The 22,493-nt window shown below is 38.7% G+C and overlaps 2 long non-coding RNA genes across 2 annotated transcripts; one reads left to right on the forward strand and one right to left on the reverse strand.

Moving 5' to 3' along the window:
• The first annotated feature begins 262 nt into the window (after positions 1-262).
• On the forward strand, positions 263-1,761 carry LOC139353127 (uncharacterized). Its single transcript, XR_011604283.1, has 3 exons — positions 263-867; positions 922-1,243; positions 1,306-1,761. It is a non-coding gene; the product is annotated as an uncharacterized lncRNA (long non-coding RNA).
• Positions 1,762-17,197: 15,436 nt separating this feature from the next.
• LOC139353248 (uncharacterized) lies at positions 17,198-18,445 on the reverse strand. Its single transcript, XR_011604422.1, has 3 exons — positions 18,286-18,445; positions 17,612-17,735; positions 17,198-17,503 (listed from the first exon to the last, which is right to left on the reverse strand). It is a non-coding gene; the product is annotated as an uncharacterized lncRNA (long non-coding RNA).
• Positions 18,446-22,493: the final 4,048 nt, after the last annotated feature.

Consider the following 22,493-nt stretch of genomic DNA (forward strand, 5'->3'; position numbering starts at 1 on the left):
GTGATAGCCGCCAGTTAAGGACATCGGCTCGGTTTGGCTCCTGTTGGCTTTTCTTTCCCGCCCTCTTTTTTTATTTTAAATCGAGGTAACCGTCCAGCGCGTAGGGTTGCTACGGGTCACGATTACGCAATTAAGTTCACAACCGATATAAAATTAGAAGTCCAGGACGGGGAGAAAAACCCAGGAACACCACATCCTAACAAAAAAACATTTCAAATAAATAAATAACAACATACAAGCCTTAAAACTACTCTATCACAGAAATTATCACAGATTCTCTTCAGTGCATCCCGTGATGCAAATCTTGGTTTGCCCCAAGATGCCATCACCGGTTCACTGGTAAACCTGTGACCAGGAGCAAATCGTCGGCAATGTCGACGTGCCTCCCGTTCTACTTCCAACTTCCCTACTCAGCTGACTTCCCCGTCACCACTCCCTAGCAATTGCAATCTATGCCATAGGTCGTGATGGCGGGGGCGTCAGGGTTACGAACTGCTTTTTTCGGTGGCAGTGCCGCTAGCTCAGTCGTTCCTCAGGGCAGAGTACCTTTAATGCCACAGCTCGCAAAATAAAAATCGATACTTCACGGTCTCACATTACTAAATTATCGGACATCACTAATGACAAAAAAACGTAAACAAAGCAAAAATCTACAAATATTGACGGAAAAATGGATTACATTTGGTGGCTATCGATGTCCTAGCCAAGCGCTCCCACCCATCCATGGATGCCCTCAAGATGCTGCAGGGCACCACCCATTCGCTGTCGGCAGGAGCCCCCTCCTCGCGACTACGGCTACGGTTCCATCTCCCCCACTGGGAAAGCTTACTGACACATAGTGGGTATTACAAAGGTTTAATAAATATCGTAAGTACAATCGTTTATATACATTTTTCTCTTGACAGATTTATCCTTCCTCAGCCTTTAAGACCGATACCTGGCCGCCGTCTCGGATATTTACGCGGTCAAAGCAGAGGATTCGTTTTGCTGGAAAAGGGTACAGGCGCCGCGGAAACTATGCTCTACCAGCCATGTATTGGTAGAGCTCGCATGGAAACGCGGCCCTCAAAGGAACATGCGCGATGCGCGTGTGTATGGTCACCTAATCCTGAGGAGCTCCAGGGGAAAAGAATGGACAGGCCATATATACCATTTAACTAATGCTTGCGACCTTTTTAGTTTTAGGCAAACAAAGAGGACAAATAAGGCTCTCGGGTCTAACTCCGGATAAACTCACAAACAGGTAAGTAAATATCAATATATACATTCGAGGTACACGTGTTTTTAATTTCCCGAAAGTTTCAGCCACCGTCGGGCCGGGCCTGGAGGCGATGATAGCCCGGGCTGATGACTTTCCGCCGGAGGCCAGCAGCGATACGGATCTCCACACGGGAAAACGGCGCTCTCCGGTGAGTGGTGCACGGGCAGTCCGAGATTCGGCTGCCAGACAAAATGGCGATACTTCTCATCGCCGCAATGCGACCGCTGGAAGTTCCCGAGAGGAGGAGGACGCGGTACGCCGGAACGGACTCACCGGGAAATGTTGACGTCGTCGGCGTCGATTGCGGAAGACTTTCCTGGCTGGTCGCTGGCACGGGTCGAACGTCCGTTCCGGTTGCTGGGCAGCCAAGTCGGGCTGGTAGGTATGGCGAAGTATGGCGATGTCAGTAGAGTCCAAATAAATTCTTCCGGGGCCCTTTGTATTGGGACCCCGGCTGCCTTTATAAATGATAAATATTAAATACCGAACTACTATAGAAATCTAAAATAACTCACTATTAAATTCAAAGCACAAAGAAAATTTATACTCTCACTCCTAGCTGCATCTGCCTTGATTGTTGGACAGTATGGCCGCGACTATCACGATATCTGCTGATCATCGCCCCCGCCATATTACATGGCCTCTCTCAGCATTGGGTCTTGGATACATGGGCCATTTGAAGTAATCCCAGAGCGAACCGGGATTAATCTTCAAATGGCCAGATCGCCCGCCAGACTCATCCCGCTGCTGCAGCTATCGCCCTATCGACCTAACCTATCGATAACGTCGCTCCCACTCGACTCCAATTGCAACAAACTAAAACTCTGCCTTATATCCTCAATAGTTTCTAATGTCCTATACCTATCGCTAAGAAAAGCGTTAATTTCATCCCACTTAGGAATATCGGACTTGGATGTAAGGGATTGTTCCCACAAGGAAAGGTTCAGCCTTGGCAACTTACTGGCGCACAGGTATACCAGCACGCAATCCCAATTTTCTGGGGATATTTTGAAATAGGCTAATGCTGCTAGGCATCCTTGGATGGTGCTCTTTAGCTATTTTATGGCGCTGCCAGTTTCAGCATTGACGGAACTCAAGTTTAATAGAAGCTTGAGTTGGGTATTCACTAAGAGTCTTTTGTTTTCGAAACGCATTCGAAGCGACTCCCAAGCAGAAGCGAACACATTATTGGTCAGCGGGGACTTAGCAACGATTGCATTTGCCTCACCGGTCGTCTTAGCGTTGAGATGGAATAACTTCTCGACCGGCGTCAACCCTGTGTTGTTGATATACACAGCAGTAAAAAGGTCTCAGAATGTTGGCCATTTGAGATAGTCTCCCTCGAATACTTCTGTATCAAAGGGAGAAAAACGGCTCCCTGACGGAATGTAAGTGGGCGGATTATTTGTGATGGCTATTGCCTGCGGCCGTAATATTGGCAATAGTTCTAGACAAGCTTCAAATTCCTTTACGCCTTTGTCCCAGAGCGAGCGAACTTGTCCTTTACGGACTTGGCAGGTGTGGACAGACGGAAATGACGGCCTGGAGATTCAATCGTTGCTTTGGAATGGCTCATACGATGGAATACGGTAATGAACGTAGCTAGGGCTGCAATTGCAATTTTTTTACTAATGATAGACTTTACGGACGTTTCGGTCTGGACTTGCGGCCTAACTTTCGGTGTCAGCAGATTCAAGACGATCGTTTCTGATTGGTTGTTGGATGTCTAACGAAGTTATCGTAATCGATTTGTGGGCAATTGAACAAGTTGTAGGCGCGCGGGGAGATGCAGAAAGTAATCTCGTTGTATTTCCGAAAACTTTTTATTGTCTCCTCCTGGCATTTTAGAAATCAGAGTAACTGGGCAACCGCTATTGTTTCTGTATGATTAATAAGGCCCGAAAAAGTCTGTGCCTGGAATGTGGTTACAGTATCGCGGATCACAGGATTGGATTCCGATGAAAAAACGAAAAAACCGCAGATAACTTAACGATAACCCCGATTCTTAATACCGGAATGTAAATAATGTAAATATCGTGTGGAGCGAAGCGAAAAATCGTCTGGAATTAATTTAATTTAATTTTGAAAAACCAAAAAAATGTACGGTGTAGCAGTGTTTGTTAATGGGGATTCCTCGTTATATTACAAGCCGTCCGCTTGTGTTTACTCTTAGCGGTACGGCTTAGGTCTAAATGGAACAGTAATACAAATTTAATAGTTCAGGAAAACTACTTTGATGTACGTTTTCGGAAAAGTAATCTAGGAAATATCCCAAGTTGGTTGCTGAGCTGTGGAAATAAGTGCTAGGAATAATTGGAAAATATATGTATATATTTATCGCACCGTCACTGCTTGCACAGAAAAAAAATGTATTTATTTATTTTATTCAAATGCAAATCATGCATATGTTGGAAAGGCGTATCGGAGGAGATGTATTCGATGAAATCAGGTTATAATCAGATATTTTTGACAAAAATATTTATTTAAAATTTTACAACTCCAGTTGTTCAGTGGAAATAGGTTATAAATAGAAGTCAGCCGTTAATTGCCCTGCAGTACCATTCAGCGCTTATTGAGCACTCAATCACTGCAAAAAGCTCATCACTGAGCGCTCAATGAGCGCACAATTTGTATGGAACTAAGTGCTTAAATTAACATAGGCATGTCCTAGGGTTCATCAGTGCTCATAAAATAGCACGCATTGAGCGCTTTTTTGAGCACCCTTTTGAGCGCTTTTTTGAGCAGCAGAAAAAGCACACGTTCAGCACATGTTGAGCGCTCGATTAATCAGCGGAAAAAGCACACATTCAGCACATGTTGAGCGCTCATTCAAGCAGCGAAAAAGCGCACATTCAGCACACGTTGAGCGCTCATTCAAGCAGCGAAAAAGCGCACATTCAGCACACTTTGAGCGCTTAGCAGCAAATAAAATTTCAGTTGTAATTTTTATTTTTATTTGTTTATTTTAAAATTTGAGCTCGGGGGTTTCCAGTGTTATCGGGGTCGCTGGCACCTCCTTCTCAGCATCTGGTGCCGGCGTTGCCTTTTTTTTGGTACAACTCAAGTTTTTAACGCACCGCATTGCCTTCAGCAGCGCCTTTTCGGGAGGCTCCGAGGGATCCACCAGGGCGATTGCATCTAGTATTAGAAAAAAATTAGTTTTCAAAATAAAACAAGACGAGAATAAAAACGAGTGACCGAAAGTAATCGTTATTTGTAAGATTTATTTATAATAAAAGAAATGTTATGTTTGGCATTCAATGTAAAAATCCCTCATAAGTTATAAAAACAAACATCTCTTATTTTTGGTCCCTAGGAACTTAGCACTCAATAAGATTTTCAAATTTTTTCACAGATTCATTCATTTGTTTATTTATATGCATCGTTTGTTGTTTTTCACGTCAAAAATTAATATTTTTCACAGCTATTTTTTTTGCGCCACGTGTTTTTTTGTTAGTCTTCTATTTTCCATTTTTTCAATATACTTTAACTTGTTTTTACTCCCACTGATTAAATAAATATTGGTCTGCGACAGATTTACCTGGGAATCGTATAGGTATCACTTTTAAACCACTGGTTTTTTTTATTTAACTACCTTAATTGCGTGCAATTCTAACTCCTTCACATAAGTAAACCCAAGTGAAAAAGACGAAAAAAGTCGCGTGCCTTCCAGAAAAACAACAAGCAACAACAACAACGGTTCCGCTAATCCGTTGTTGTTCTGTTTTTTTGGCATGTCCCGTTTGGTCTATGCATCTTGCACATAAAAGCAGCGTATTTATAGACATATCCGACTATGCAAATCGGTTTATAAAAATATATTCTTAAAACTTCACATAATATTAAATAATATTAATAAGCCTATACATTTTTTTAAGAAATACAAATATTTTAAAACAGAAACCTATTATTTTAAATGGTTGTTTTATCATTTACGAACAAATGTCGCATTATTCAAAAGGCAAGGGTGCACAAAAGTCTATATATTTTAGTTGCTGGGCCTCCTTCCCATCACACGCACTTTTCCGTCTGAGACATGGCGAGAGAGGGAGAGCCCAAAATTACTTTTTGTGCGTTCTCTTTGCGGACCCGACTGAGAGCGCGTCGCTTTGCCGCCGTTGCGCTCAGCTCGCCGGCGTCGCTGGCTTCTGTGCCGACGTCGCAGTCGGCTTCGTGATGATTGGGCGCTTAACTCAATTGTGGAACTGCAGGGCAGTCTTAGGGGCACATATGATGTAACAAACATAATGCTGTCTGCTAGGTCGGTATCCATCATCGTCTGTTTATATTCTGCATGCCCAGTACTACCATCGAATCCCCATTTGCCGAATAAAATCAAATGATCATCATTGACACTGTTGATAACCTCATTTTGAAGTTCCAATATGCGTGTCGCAGTGTGATTCAATAAACTTTGAAGTTCAACTTCTGCTTGAGATTCGCTGATAATAATATTATCCAGATAGCTTTTTTGTTTAGCAGACAGCATTTTATCATAGCTGGGCAACATTTCATATGATAATTTTGAGTTAATAAATGACCGTATCATTAAATACTGGTGTTTGGTTAACTGACATTCCATGAAAAGAGCTAAAACTTCTTCATTTCTTGGTTCGGAAATTGATTTATTCCCTTGCAAATCAGATATCCGTAAAAGGGATGCAGCAGACTCATTTCTAATCGCAACCTCTGCTATGCGTCGGCGTTTCGTCCTATTCGAAATGTCTGCAAAATCCTTTTTTGGCCGTCCACGACTATTATTAGTTGCTTTTAGTGGCAAGGAGTATCTTATAATTATAGTTTCCTTGCACTCCAGCCAATCAGAATTTTTGTTAAGAAATCTCTCTTTATTCCAATTAGCAATCTGCCAAAACGATGCCAGCTATTTACAAATATAGCTTATTTGTGTTTGGAATTCCTCCAAATTCGGCTCATATCTTTTATTTCTTATGTCCTTAATTAGGGCATCCAGTACATTTTTAAATCTTTCCGCAAGTGTGCCAGATTCCTCAATCCAAATGTTTAAAACATCATTTCGAGTGTACTCGCTTTGAATTTGGATACCTAAGAAAATTAAAAAATCAAACAAAAAAAATTCTTAAAACACATAACAAACAACGCAAAAACAACAAAAAACTACAATGGCAACAACAACATAACAGACACAGAACAAAAAGTGCGTCCCTCCTAGATAGAGCTGCTGAAAAATAAAAGAGGTTATGTTGAATTTTGCAATGGCAAATGTGGAGACGCAGGTTGTCGCAGCTTAAGTAAACATTTTTATAATCTAGAAATATTAATAAATAATATAATGTGTACTTTATTGGGGGACCAATGTAATGGACAACAAATACAAACTAAAAAAGACGCACTTCTTTAAAAATAGATATACACAAGAAGCAGCACAAAATATTTATATATTTATCTGAATAAATAAAGTATATACATACCACAATGAACAATATTCATTTGAGTTCTATTGATTTTACGGGTGTTTTATAATTAATTTGCCTTTTTTAAATTTGGGCTGTTGCACCTGACTGCTGGCAAATTGCAAATACGTAAACACGTGCTCGCTCTTTTCGTTCTATTTTTAGAGAGTCCCGTTAGAATTGCCAAAAAAACGGTATTGGGTCGTTAAGTTTGGACAATCAGCTGTTCGAAAAAGTGGGTTGCGTTGGAATAGCTCAAAATCAATTTTTTGATTTATGGCCTATGGCAGCGACTACTGTGCGATGGATCATGTAATGAAGTGGGGTGGATTTTCCTCTGGTTTCCTCAAGCTGTTGGGAATTTTCTGGAAGAAATATACTTGAGGGCACAGAAACAGACGTAGACTTCGTTTCACTTTGGACTTCACTTTATTAATGCTTGAGCTTACTGAAAGCTATTGAAGTGAGCGTAGGGCCACTGAAAACATCCCGAGAGCGAGATGAGAGTACATCTGGAAGAAAACTGCTGCTCGGTTGTTCCAGTGCACTGCTCCAAAAGCCTTAGGAAAAAGCCTACAAGTTAAAAATGATATTGCTGTACCCATGACGAGCGACAAAGCGGAACATACTATCGGTGACATTGAAGCTGTTAGAACCCCTCCGCTCGTTAAGTCCTATTTTCAGGAACTTTGGCTAAACAAGTTCGATTGGAATTAGTCGACTCCGATGCATTTGGAAACGGCATGGAATATGATACAAATGACAGTGTCTAAACTAGAAGAAATATCTACTCATCGGTTTGTGCATACCGATCCAATGTCACCGATTAGATTACATACCTTTGCCGACGCATCTTCAAGAGCTTATGGAGCTTGCGTCTATATTCGTAGAAAAACTGCTGAAGGCTAAAATATAGTTTTTGACTTCGAAGTCAAAAGTAGTGCCGCTCAAGACTAAGACACTCCCAAGGCTAGAGCTATGTAACGCTCATCTTCTCGCAGATCTCTGTCGCCAAATCAAGCCCCTAATGAAAGTACCTATCGAAAGAATTTATCGGTCGGATTCTGAAGTTACGCTTCATTGGATCCGGTGTCATCCATCATCGTTGTCCACATTTGAATCAAATAGAGTTGCTGGCTGTCCGCTGATGTACGAAATTTAGTTTTCGTAGATGTCATCGTGGGATTTCCATAACATTTTGGACTGCTTAGGGTATTCGTTTACATTTATATGAAACTTTTATTTTGTTTGTCAGTCTGCAGCTCGTCAGTTTGTCCCAAAACGATTTTTTAGGGTCCTTATGATGATGCTAGACAGCTTAATATAAAAAACTTTAGTCCTGCCAACTTGGGAAAAACTCGCTGGTTCGACGGAAAAAATATATATATGTATAGCTAAATTTCGTAGGCCCATTACATGTGAATTGGGGTGCTGAGACCAAAACGGACTCGGGTGTGTTGGTGAAGCTGTTTATGTCTTCTAAGTTGTTCTGCCGTGGACTCAGGTCAGTTCGTTCTGTTTGACGTTATTTTGGAAGGGTTGTCTTTGGTTTCTGGCCGCTGGTGTAGACTAAGAAGCACAGGCGAGTGGTTAGATGATAGGTCTGACAATGGACTGGCGCTGATCAGATTACGTGGGATGTTTTTCGTAACTGCGAAGTCAATCAAGTATGGCCGATTTCTGGAATCTGTTGGCCAGTATGTGTGTGAAGCAGGTGAAACAAGCCACCGTATTGCCAACCTTAATAATGGCGTTGTACAGTTCCCTTCCTTTTGGAATCGCAAGGCGAGATCCCTAGCGCGTGTGCTTGGCGTTATAGTCTCCTGCAGCTATGAAGTGTTCGCCTAGTATGTTGAAGTAGTTCATAAACTGTGCTTCGGTTATTCTGAAACGGGGAGGACAGTATACAGCCGCTAGAGATATATTTTAACCTTCCATTTGCTGTTGTTGCGGTTGCAGTAACTGTTACTGTGCTAGTAACCGTAGCCAAGCACATAGGCAATTGATGGGGGGAAGATGAGTCGGGGGGGAAGCGGACTTATCGCTTACCATGTTTTGGGTCGAAGATAGCACCGACGGGGATAGGGAACGGGATCTGCCGTTTACTATTGGCTTGAGTTCCGGTCCTGCCAGACGCTCACTCAGGATCGGCATGATGCGCCAGGGCCACGTCTGTCCAATTCCTGGTTAACTACTAGAGCAACCGTCCGAAGTAGCTAGATCAGTCCTCGTAACAGTCGACTTGGTTTTCTCTGTACTCCTCCCGAGCCTGCGTTTTCTCGTTGAGATTGATCGTCTCCACAATCCATTAGTCAAATAGTCCTCGCAACAGTCGGTCGAGTCTCCACTCAACTTAGCCGTATATTTGCCTTTAAAGACCTCAGCTACCTGAATCTCAATTTGGAGAATTATTCTGTCCCGAACGTCTCGACGTAGCGACCCGGCTCCTTTCACGACTGACGTTGTTCTCTTGCGTTTTGATTCTCGATGACTGGTCAATCTTCCAGTGCTGGGCCTCCTTAAATAGGCCTCCTGGTACAGTTATCCTCGGCCTCTGCCTTTCGCCCTCTGCGCAAAGCAACACACCACGGTCCAAAGTGTACGGTTTTACCATTCGAACTTTCATTCTCTGCGCACGGCACCACACTAAGGTGCAAAGTCCGCGGTGATATACTGTTCTTTCTTTCACTGACGGCATGCTGGAATTCTTTTGTCTCTCGCCCTCACGTTCATACTACTGCTGTCTCGCTCTGTCGCCTCTTTCCGCTTCCTCTCTCCAAGCTCTCTTGTTCCAAGCTCTCCATCCCGCATTGCCGTTACAATGAGACTTCGCTGCGTATTTAGCAAATGGTAGGCCTCCGTAAAGTTATTTCTCACATTGTTTAAGCGCAGTTATTTAACTCTTCACCCCGCGAATTTGGTCAAAAGTTCCTTTAAGCCTCAGATCAACTTAGAGGTTCCCTAGACGAATAATCGTATTCCTTGTAGTACTGGTGCACAAAGAAATAAATATACATGGAATAATCAAAGGATGTTTATACCCGTAAATCGTAGAGTAAAAGGGTATACTAGATTCGTCGGAAAGTATGTAACAGGCAGAATGAAGCGTTTAGGACCCCATAAAGTGTATACATTCTTGATTAGGCGAGTCGACCTAGGCATATCCATCTGTCCGTATGAATGCTAAAATCTCGAAAACTATAAGAGCTAGAGTGTTGGGACTTGGCATGCAGATTCTTGGGCTTCCTGCACAGCGCAAGTTTGTTTCAGCAGGGTGGCACGCCTACTCTAACGCCCACAAACGACTACAACACTAAAACCCGTCTAGCGCCCACAATTTTAAATATTTTTTACAAATTTAATTCGGACCAGTCATAAAAACGTTACAACCAAATAATAATCCATATTTTTGAATCAATTGAGTTGACTATGCAGCAAATAAGCTGTTTTCACTAATACGCCAACAAGCAGCTATGGGCGCTGTAGGCTAGTTTGTGCTGTAGACCAAGTGGCGCTATAGAAGAAGTAGATAGAAGATAGGTGCTATAGGCTAGGAGTGTTATTGAACAAAACCGAGCTGCATTAAGCATATCTACATCCCTCTCGCACTCCCTTATGCTGGTTAACGGGTATCTAATAGTCGAGGCCATCGAATATAGCCTTTTCTCTTGTTAAAACTGCCAATTGACTGTACTTTTGGGGTAAAGCCTAGAAAAGGTATTTTTCTTCACAAAGCGTTTGTCAGAAGTAAGCTAGTGTATGCATACTCTTTTTATAGCAAACACAGCCTTTGATAAAATTAAAGGTCACGCAAACCTGAACCTTAGAAAAGTTGTGGGTCTGATGAAGTGCACCCAATACCTATCACGTACCACGGCTGAGCTTTCGGCTGAACATCCCAGTCGGACCGCCAGGCATGTGGTGCTTGATCCCAAAATAATTTCCATAAGAAAAATTCAGGGGTTGGCACCACGTGAACTTTTTTAGGGGGTTCAGGTCTTTTTCCATTGGAATTTCCTATGTAAAGCGGTCGCGAACGTTTCAGTACTAAACATTTTGGACAGCCTTAATAAAAGCGAATGGACTTTGCCCATAATGAGGATGTGAACCTGCAGGCCCTATCGATAGGAAAAATGTACAGACGGACAGGTCCGACTGGGATAGGATACGTTTCCAAGCCGAAAGGGAACTAATTAAAGTCTTTGCACACGAGCTGCCTGCCAAAGAAGTTTTACTCACTAACATCAAAATGAACACCAGCTACGCAAAATCTTACTAAGACTTTAAAAATATATTAGACCAAGTAAAAGTCTGTGATTCGGAGCCAACCCGCAATAACAAAATAAGGGAACAGCCGAAAGAAATGTGATAAAGACCAAGGAAGTACTAGGAAATTATTTAAAGGAAAAATTATAGAAGTAAGCAAAAACAGCTTTGAGATTATTTTTACAAACGGATCAGTCACTTCAAATCATTCAAGAGCAGCATTTAAGGATAACAGTACAAATCATGTAGAAAACTCTAACCTCCCTGTCCGTCGAACTCTAAGCGATAGACAAGGACATTGACCCTGTCATCTCGGTAGGCATGCCTCGAATAGCCGTCTTAAGGGATAGCAAAAATAGCAATTCAAAAAGCCAGCCATAACAGCTATATAACCTATAATATGCAAAATTAAATAGCGAGTAACTGAAAACTGATAGCATTAGAAATTCACCACATACCCAGTCACATCGGAATACCGCAAAATGATCTCGTGGGATGGATCATCGCCTAACTCAAGAGGGAGAAGGATTACGCCCACTTTGTTGCAGAAAAGCAGCGGGGTTATTGTAACCTCTTGTTGTTGACCCACATCAACAATAGCAGTTCTTTAAACACGATAACATAGACGCTTTCCAGCCGATAATTCATTTTCTTAACGAAATAGAAATAACTATATAAACAGCCAGCTTAAAATTAAATTAAATTAAAAGCAAAAACAACAAAGGAAGTAAGCTTCGGCAAGCAAGAAGCTTGTATACCCGTGCAGTTATATTTATTAAATTTAAAAATACAAAAAATGATATTCCCAATAGTATATATGTCAGAAAACAGCAATTTTCCGATCGTTCCTGTGGCAGTTCTATGATATAGTCGTCCGATTTTGATAAAATTAAATTCGAAATTCAGAACTAATTAAAAAATGTTATTTCCAAGCGTAGGAGGTTATATGTTAAAAAACACGGAAGCTATAACTTGTTTCATATTATTTTCCAACCAATTATCCGATCGTACCTATAACAGCTATATTATGTAGTCGTCCGATTTTGATAAATTTCAATTCAAAATTCAGAACTACTTAAAAAATGTTATTTCCAAGCGTAAAAGGTTATATGTTAAAAAACACCGCAGCTTTAATTTGTTTCATATTATTTTCCCACCAATTCCTATGGCAGCTATACGATCCGATCCGATTTTGATAAAATTTAATTCGAAATTCAAAACTAATTTAAAAATGTTGTTTCCAGGTTATATTTCATATGTTATGACATGGCTAGATCGAATCGTCTAGTCATGCTGATCAAGAATATATATACTTTATGGGGTCGATGCAAACTTCTGACTGAAATCAATATACCCTCAGCAAGGGTATAACAAGGAAGAACGCTATAGTCGAATACAAAAGGGAAATGGCGGTATGCAAGCAACAAAGCGACATTGAAATGCGCCACCTACCCGCGATCTCATTATAGGGTTATGTGGGCGGTAGACAGATTTATGCGTTATGGGCGTTAGAGTGGGCGTTTCTGGGTCAATCAATAGGTGTTGGCGAGACTAATACATTTCACTTAAAATTTGTTTCTAGCATTAAAATTGTGGGCGCCACAGGCTTATGCGGCTTGTGGGCGTTAGAGTGTTCTTCATTGTTTTTCTTTAGGTAAATGTAGCTGCTTGTTGGACTGCTGCGGCTGGCGTGGTTTCTGGTTGGCCGCTCAACGACCGAACAATAATTGAACGGAGGGTAAGTATACAAGGCTGGTCAAAAGTATTTACGCAAAACAAAAGTTAAAAATACTCATAATTTGAACTTACATATGTACATATTGTCATCAATGGAAAGGTCATTTAAATTCCGTGAAAATCTAGTTTTTAAACTTTATCCACGTCTTGAAAATTAAAACAAAGAAGAACGCTATAGTCGAGTACCTCGACTATCAGATGCCCGTTACTCAGCTAAATGGAGATATGCAAGCAGCAAAGCGAGATCAAAATGCGCCACCTACCGGCGGTAGACAGATTTAAGCGTTATGGGCGTTAGAGTGGGCTTGGCAAATTTTTTTTTGGATCAATCGATAGGTATTGACGAGACCAATAAATTTTTTATCTAGCATGAAAATTGTGGGCGTCACAGCTTTGGGCGGTTTGTGGACGTTAAAGTGGGCGTGGCAAACTTTTTTTTAGGTCAATCGATAGGTATTGATGAGAACAATACATTTCAGTTAAAATTTTTATTCTAGCATCAAAACTGTAGGAGCCACTGCTTTGGGTGGGTTGTGCGCGTTGGAGTGGGCGTGGCACAAACTTGCGCTGCGTAAGAAGCTCAGGAATCTGCACGCCAAATCTCAGTAGCCTAGCTCTTATAGTTTCCAAGACCTCAGCGTTCATCCGGACAGACAGACGGACAGACGGGCATGGCTAGATCGACTCGGCTAGTGATCCTGATCAAGAATATATATACTTTATGGGGTCGGAAACGCTTCCTTCTGCCTGTTACATACTTTCCGACGAATCTAGTATACCCTTTTACTCTACGAGTAACGGATATAATTATAGTAACAAAACTTATAGTAGCTGAAAAGAAAATTTTTAAAAAATCGTTTGGCTTATATTTTTGCCAGATCTTTGAAAAGAACAATCTTCCTTTTACGTTTATGCCTTCATATCTAATTATACCCGTTACTCGTAGAGTAAAAGGGTATAATAGATTCAACGGAAAGTATGTAACATGTAGAAGGAAGCGTTTCCGACCCCATAAAGTATATATATTCTTGATCAGGATCACTAGCCGAGTCGATCTAGCCATGCCCGTGTGTCCGTCTGTCTGTCCGGATGAACGCTGAGATCTAGGCTATTGGGACTTGGCATGCAGATTCCTGAGCTTCTTGCGTTTGTTTCAGCAGGGTGGCACACCCACTGTAACGCCCGCAAGCCGCCCAAAACTGTGTTCCTACCCTTTTGATGCTAGAATAAAAATTTTAACTGAAATGAAATGTTCCTAACAATACTTATCGATTGACCCAAAAACAAGTTTGCCACGCCCACTTTAACGCCGACAAACTTAAAAAAATCGTAAGTATGAACGCGGATATCTTGAAAACTATCAAAGATTGAGAACTGTGATTTCAGATTTAGATTCGGTAGTCTTGTGCGCAGCGCAAGTACACTCTATACTCTAACGACCACAAACCGCCCAAGCCTGAGCCAGCCACAATTTGTATGCTAGATACAAAATTTTAACTGAAATGTATTAGTCTCGTCAATACCTATCGATTGACCCAAACGTTTGCCAAACGTTGCCACGCCCATTAACCATTCTACCGCCCACATAACCATATATTGAGATCACGGGTAGGTGGCGCATTTCAATCTCACTTTGCTGCTTGCATATCTCCATGTCCCTTTGGTCCCTTAAGCTCAGTAACGGGTATCTGATAGTCGAGGTTCTCGAATATAGCGTTCGTCCTTCTTATATTTAACTTTATATAAATATTATATTGAATATTTAAAAGAAAAAAAGTTTATATTCTTCACTGTCTTCACAAAAATTTCGACAAATTTTTAAAAAAAAGGACAGATGCCCTTAATGCAGTGGTCGGCAGCGGCCTATCTAGTGAGCATAGGGAAGTGTTCTGCCCATCCTCTGCTCGCTGACGTATAACGTACATGTTCGTGTGACTTCGGCATGGGTCTTCGGGTAATTTTTTTCTCAACTTCGGCGCGCTTTTTTGTTGCTGCGGCAGAGGATCTCAGTGCAAAGCAGAGAAACGTCTCGCTTCACACTAATGCAAGGCAAACTTGTAATGGTATGTGTGTGCCGACCACTGCCTTTATGTGATTAAAGTAAAGATACTGTTATTCAATCAGAAGAATTTAAAACCCATCTAAGAGACAAAGATGAAATAAAAAGTATTTTCTTAAATAAACAAAAAAAAATAAAAGAAAACATTTTTTTTGTTTGCCACTTTTGATCTTCAAAAATTGAAGTATTTAAGAATAAAAATTTGGGAAGAAAAATATGGACGTCGTGGATGCAATGAATAATAATAAATACCTATTAATATTAGATACACGAAAAACTTTCAAGGAAATAAGTTTGAATTGCGATAGTTGCTCACAAAATCGTAATAAGGCTATGATAGTTTATTTTCTAAATTCAGCGACATTTACTAAATCTATTAAAATAACATACTAATTGCCAGGTCATACAATGATGCTCTTTGACTCCGTTCATAGCACAATTGAGTAATTTACTCGAAATAGAACAGTGTGGGATCCTAGTGAGTGGCATACAATTATAACAATTATTCGAAGTGCAAGAACCAACCCTTTTTCATATGGATGTATACCGCTAAAATATATAGATTTTAAGATTTGTAAATTATTTTCTAATATACTTACATAAAAGGTTAATAAATTACAATTAAGTTTGCTTCGGTCAGCTACTTATAACAAATAGAGCTTTAAATTTAAACACGGGTATTTTGAAAACAGCCATAAAAAATCCATTAATATGAGTTTTACTCAACATCCAATTAGTTTATATACTGGAGAATTAAAAATATTTGAAAATAAGTTTAACGACTTAAAATTACTTTCCCAAAAACAACTATCCCAAGCCAATTTCATGACTAATATTATAGCCTTAACACATCGAAACAATTTAGAGACACTTTAAACGAAAGCGACGAAGATGATTGAATATTTATAAAAATAAATATATAAACATTTTTTTTTTTTTAATTACCAATAAAAATAAGTAAAAATCATTTAACGTAACCGCCATTTTCTAACTGAGCTTTAGAAAATTATGTTAGAAAAAAATTGTAACTGAAATGTATTAGTCTCGTCAATACCTACCTGCCACGCCCGCTCTAACGCCCATAACGCTTAAATCTGTCTACCGCCCACACAACCACATATAAGGTGGTAGGTACACTGGTAGAAAAAACATCGTAATGTCACTATTTCGCCAACGTTTCAACTATTTTTTCCCAGCGGTTTAGAACCTAACATGAAAATCGTAAAAACGAAAACGCAAATAGTTAATTATTTTTTGAATAATCTCGTAGTAAATCCAACGATTTTTTAATTTCGATCAAATATGTTAAAATAGTACAAAATAATTAAATTAAATATGTTTCCATAGTAAAAAGTATTATATTTATACCCGTTACTCGTAGAGTAAAAGGGTATACTAGATTCGTCGGAAAGTATGTAACAGGCAGAAGGAAGCGTTTCCGACCCCACAAAGTATATATATTCTTGATCAGGATCACTAGCCGAGTCGATCTAGCCATGTCCGTCTGTCCGTCTGTCCGTCTGTCCGTCTGTCTGTCCGTCCGGATGAACGCTGAGATCTCGGAACTATGGGAGCTAGGCTATTGAGATTTGGCGTGCAGATTCCTGAGCTTCTTACGCAGCGCAAGTTTGTTTCGGCACAGTGCCACGCCCACTCTAACGCCCACAAACCGCCCAAAACTGTGGCTCCTACAGTTTTGATGCTAGAATAAAAATTTTAACTGAATATATTGTTCTCATCAATACCTATCGATTGACCCAAAAAAAAGTTTGCCACGCCCACTTTAACGCCCACAAACCGCGAAAACCTGTGACGCCCACAATTTTCATGCTAGATAAAAAATTTTAACTGAAATGTATTGGTCTCGTCGATACCTATCGATTGATCCAAAAAAAAATTTGCCACGCCCACTCTAACGCCCATAACGCTTAAATCTGTATACCGCCGGTAGGTGGCGCATTTTAATCTCGCTTTGCTGCTTGCATATCTCCATAAAGCTGAGTAACGGGTATCTGATAGTCGAGGTACTCGACTATAGGGTTCTTCCTTGTTTTATATTTATTTTAAATATTTTTCATATTTAGTTCCAGTAAATAGAATATTTCATTTGAATGGTTTTTATAGTTAAAATAATTATAGCCCGCCCTCAAACTCAGCATATTTTTATTTGGATTAAATAATTCTCATATTTAAATCAGACTGGGATGAACTTTAATACAAATAAAAATTGTATTTAAATTAAATATAATCCCCGTTAAAATAACTGTACTTTATGTTTGATTTAAATGTATTATTTAACCATACTGTTAGGGTGCGTATTCAATTTAAACCAATCTGTAGTTTAAAACAAGCGTGATTTATATTTAATAAAGAACCAAATAAGTATTGTGGTTTTATTGAAAATAAACTTAAACTTATAATCCAAACAATTGTTCTGCTTAAACTCTATTTTTACCATGCTAACACGTCATCATTACTTTTGTTTTAAATACATTTGTACTCAACGTAACTCTTAGAATTTATATGATACATATATACATATACATATTATACATTATTATACATATTTTTTATAATCACACATTTTTTTTGTTTTCCCACATTCGTACGTCTGCATGTGCGTACAAAACTTTCCTGCGAGTCATAGTCGTGATAATTTCTTTCGCTTGTTGGTTCCTTTAATGACGGTCCACGAATTATTTAAGATGACAGATGTGAGCAATACGGTGTAAATGTAGTCCTTGTAATCTGTGAATAAGAATATGTTATTAGATTTTTGGTAATGGCATAATTTAGAAAAAGTCAAGCTTATCATAAAAAGATAAAATTTATAAATTTAAAAAAATTATACATTACCAAGTGATACAGTTTTCTGAACTGTCTTTAATAGTTTAAGTCGCTCTTTGTTTTGCATTTGCTCTTCGTAAAAGCAAAAAACCTTTTCCTTAAATGGGTCCCATATATAAAATTGCTATAGTTGCTATAAAGAAAAAGTTAAATAGTTTTATAATAAGTTTCGAGTAGGTGTTTTTATATAAAGGGATTTAATAAGACAATAATATTGTTTTAATTTATTTCGTTTTTTATTTTTTTTTTAATTTGAAAATTAGTTACATTTAAAGAAAAATCACGTGAAAGAACCAAAAAATATTATAAAGAAATAGATGAAACGACTGCGACGCCACAGAACCGAATGCAACGGCAGCAAAGCGTCTTTTTTGCGTCTTTTTAGTGTTTTCCTTCTCGTGCATTCTACTCATTTTATCTAGTTTTCGCGCGTTTTCACTTAACTTCCTTTCATATTCTTCATTTCTTTCGCGTATTTTTTATCCACTTCATGTTTATTACCCAATCGTATATATTTTATCGTTTTTAAATGTAATTTTCTTTTGAGCTTTGTTTATTTCGTTAAATGTATTATCTAAATTTTCACGAAATAATAACGCGCTCAACAAAGAAGAAACTCAAAAAAAACGTGGACATGCACATGCCTTAATATTAAGTAATTATTGTATTTTTATTTGACTCACCTTTTTTCAGTACTTTTAACTTTTTTATTACACTTAAATTAACACTTGTATATCGAGCTCTATTAATCACTTTTACATCCGATCAGGAGAACCGCTTGCTTCGAAGTGATCGCGGGATTCGCTACAAAGCGGAGTGTCAAACTATTTCGTATATACATACATACATATGCATGTGTGCAAAAAGGACGCACAAAATCTGTCGCGTGCCGTTACTTTACAATAGAGGTCAAAGTAATGGGGAAGAAAATAAGAAAATATGTACAAATAAGTCCTTAAGTTTAATAACTTGTATATGTCAATTTAGTATCATTTATTTTATTTTATTATATTTATATATTATAAGAACATATCTTATTGTCAAAACATCGGTACACAAGAAATATTTATGTTCTTATGCACATACATATTTTCTTGACCGCCAATGTACAAATGCGAATGGAAGAAGAAGACGCGCTTGCACATTGTGCCGTTGGTTTTAGTTTTTGGTTACGGCCCAGCGTTTACAATGCACGCACATTTTTTCTTTGGCTAAGCATGTTTTTGTACTTTTAATAGTAAATTACAAAGCCAAATCTTATGTTAATTGTCATGGAAATTGAAAGAGGCTGCCGGTCGTTGGGCAGCCGTAACTAAAACCCTTTTCTTTAAATATTATTTTATTATTTATTTTTATATTATATTATATATTATTATTTATTTTATTTATATATATTGTTCTTTTGAAAATTACTAATAATTTAAATTATTTTGTGTATATGGGTCACAAACTTAATACATATACATACCTATGTAATTTGATTTATAATTTACAATTATTTGGTCAAATACAAATTTTTAAAACGTTCTATATTTAAAATAAAAGAGTAAATATTCCGAACAAATTGAAAAAGTATTTACTTGAAATATAAAAAACCATCAAATATACTATGAATTTAACTACTTATTATAATAGTTAAAACCAAGATGGCAACATTGAGTTTAAATGTGACTAACTTGTTTTTAAATAAAAATCACTTTGATTTGAATGTTTACATATTTGACATAAGGCTTAAATATGTTTTTTATTTAAATGAAAGGTTTTTATATTAAGTATGACTATGCAGGGAAGTAAAAAAAATCAAATAAAAATATATTTGATTTCACTACGCGTTTTTTCTACCAGTGTAGGTGGCGCATTTCGAGGCCATCGAATATAGCCTTTTCTCTTGTTAAAACTGCCAATTGACTGTACTTTTGGGGTAAAGCCTAGAAAAGGTATTTTTCTTCACAAAGCGTTTGTCAGAAGTAAGCTAGTGTATGCATACTCTTTTTATAGCAAACACAGCCTTTGATAAAATTAAAGGTCACGCAAACCTGAACCTTAGAAAAGTTGTGGGTCTGATGAAGTGCACCCAATACCTATCACGTACCACGGCTGAGCTTTCGGCTGAACATCCCAGTCGGACCGCCAGGCATGTGGTGCTTGATCCCAAAATAATTTCCATAAGAAAAATTCAGGGGTTGGCACCACGTGAACTTTTTTAGGGGGTTCAGGTCTTTTTCCATTGGAATTTCCTATGTAAAGCGGTCGCGAACGTTTCAGTACTAAACATTTTGGACAGCCTTAATAAAAGCGAATGGACTTTGCCCATAATGAGGATGTGAACCTGCAGGCCCTATCGATAGGAAAAATGTACAGACGGACAGGTCCGACTGGGATAGGATACGTTTCCAAGCCGAAAGGGAACTAATTAAAGTCTTTGCACACGAGCTGCCTGCCAAAGAAGTTTTACTCACTAACATCAAAATGAACACCAGCTACGCAAAATCTTACTAAGACTTTAAAAATATATTAGACCAAGTAAAAGTCTGTGATTCGGAGCCAACCCGCAATAACAAAATAAGGGAACAGCCGAAAGAAATGTGATAAAGACCAAGGAAGTACTAGGAAATTATTTAAAGGAAAAATTATAGAAGTAAGCAAAAACAGCTTTGAGATTATTTTTACAAACGGATCAGTCACTTCAAATCATTCAAGAGCAGCATTTAAGGATAACAGTACAAATCATGTAGAAAACTCTAACCTCCCTGTCCGTCGAACTCTAAGCGATAGACAAGGACATTGACCCTGTCATCTCGGTAGGCATGCCTCGAATAGCCGTCTTAAGGGATAGCAAAAATAGCAATTCAAAAAGCCAGCCATAACAGCTATATAACCTATAATATGCAAAATTAAATAGCGAGTAACTGAAAACTGATAGCATTAGAAATTCACCACATACCCAGTCACATCGGAATACCGCAAAATGATCTCGTGGGATGGATCATCGCCTAACTCAAGAGGGAGAAGGATTACGCCCACTTTGTTGCAGAAAAGCAGCGGGGTTATTGTAACCTCTTGTTGTTGACCCACATCAACAATAGCAGTTCTTTAAACACGATAACATAGACGCTTTCCAGCCGATAATTCATTTTCTTAACGAAATAGAAATAACTATATAAACAGCCAGCTTAAAATTAAATTAAATTAAAAGCAAAAACAACAAAGGAAGTTAGCTTCGGCAAGCAAGAAGCTTGTATACCCGTGCAGTTATATTTATTAAATTTAAAAATACAAAAAATGATATTCCCAATAGTATATATGTCAGAAAACAGCAATTTTCCGATCGTTCCTGTGGCAGTTCTATGATATAGTCGTCCGATTTTGATAAAATTAAATTCGAAATTCAGAACTAATTAAAAAATGTTATTTCCAAGCGTAGGAGGTTATATGTTAAAAAACACGGAAGCTATAACTTGTTTCATATTATTTTCCAACCAATTATCCGATCGTACCTATAACAGCTATATTATGTAGTCGTCCGATTTTGATAAATTTCAATTCAAAATTCAGAACTACTTAAAAAATGTTATTTCCAAGCGTAAAAGGTTATATGTTAAAAAACACCGCAGCTTTAATTTGTTTCATATTATTTTCCCACCAATTCCTATGGCAGCTATACGATCCGATCCGATTTTGATAAAATTTAATTCGAAATTCAAAACTAATTTAAAAATGTTGTTTCCAGGTTATATTTCATATGTTATGACATGGCTAGATCGAATCGTCTAGTCATGCTGATCAAGAATATATATACTTTATGGGGTCGATGCAAACTTCTGACTGAAATCAATATACCCTCAGCAAGGGTATAACAAGGAAGAACGCTATAGTCGAATACAAAAGGGAAATGGCGGTATGCAAGCAACAAAGCGACATTGAAATGCGCCACCTACCCGCGATCTCATTATAGGGTTATGTGGGCGGTAGACAGATTTATGCGTTATGGGCGTTAGAGTGGGCGTTTCTGGGTCAATCAATAGGTGTTGGCGAGACTAATACATTTCACTTAAAATTTGTTTCTAGCATTAAAATTGTGGGCGCCACAGGCTTATGCGGCTTGTGGGCGTTAGAGTGTTCTTCATTGTTTTTCTTTAGGTAAATGTAGCTGCTTGTTGGACTGCTGCGGCTGGCGTGGTTTCTGGTTGGCCGCTCAACGACCGAACAATAATTGAACGGAGGGTAAGTATACAAGGCTGGTCAAAAGTATTTACGCAAAACAAAAGTTAAAAATACTCATAATTTGAACTTACATATGTACATATTGTCATCAATGGAAAGGTCATTTAAATTCCGTGAAAATCTAGTTTTTAAACTTTATCCACGTCTTGAAAATTAAAACAAAGAAGAACGCTATAGTCGAGTACCTCGACTATCAGATGCCCGTTACTCAGCTAAATGGAGATATGCAAGCAGCAAAGCGAGATCAAAATGCGCCACCTACCGGCGGTAGACAGATTTAAGCGTTATGGGCGTTAGAGTGGGCTTGGCAAATTTTTTTTTGGATCAATCGATAGGTATTGACGAGACCAATAAATTTTTTATCTAGCATGAAAATTGTGGGCGTCACAGCTTTGGGCGGTTTGTGGACGTTAAAGTGGGCGTGGCAAACTTTTTTTTAGGTCAATCGATAGGTATTGATGAGAACAATACATTTCAGTTAAAATTTTTATTCTAGCATCAAAACTGTAGGAGCCACTGCTTTGGGTGGGTTGTGCGCGTTGGAGTGGGCGTGGCACAAACTTGCGCTGCGTAAGAAGCTCAGGAATCTGCACGCCAAATCTCAGTAGCCTAGCTCTTATAGTTTCCAAGACCTCAGCGTTCATCCGGACAGACAGACGGACAGACG

The sequence above is a fragment of the Drosophila suzukii genome, chromosome 3, assembly GCF_043229965.1.
Source record: "Drosophila suzukii chromosome 3, CBGP_Dsuzu_IsoJpt1.0, whole genome shotgun sequence".
NCBI classification, from domain to species: Eukaryota; Metazoa; Arthropoda; class Insecta; order Diptera; family Drosophilidae; genus Drosophila; species Drosophila suzukii.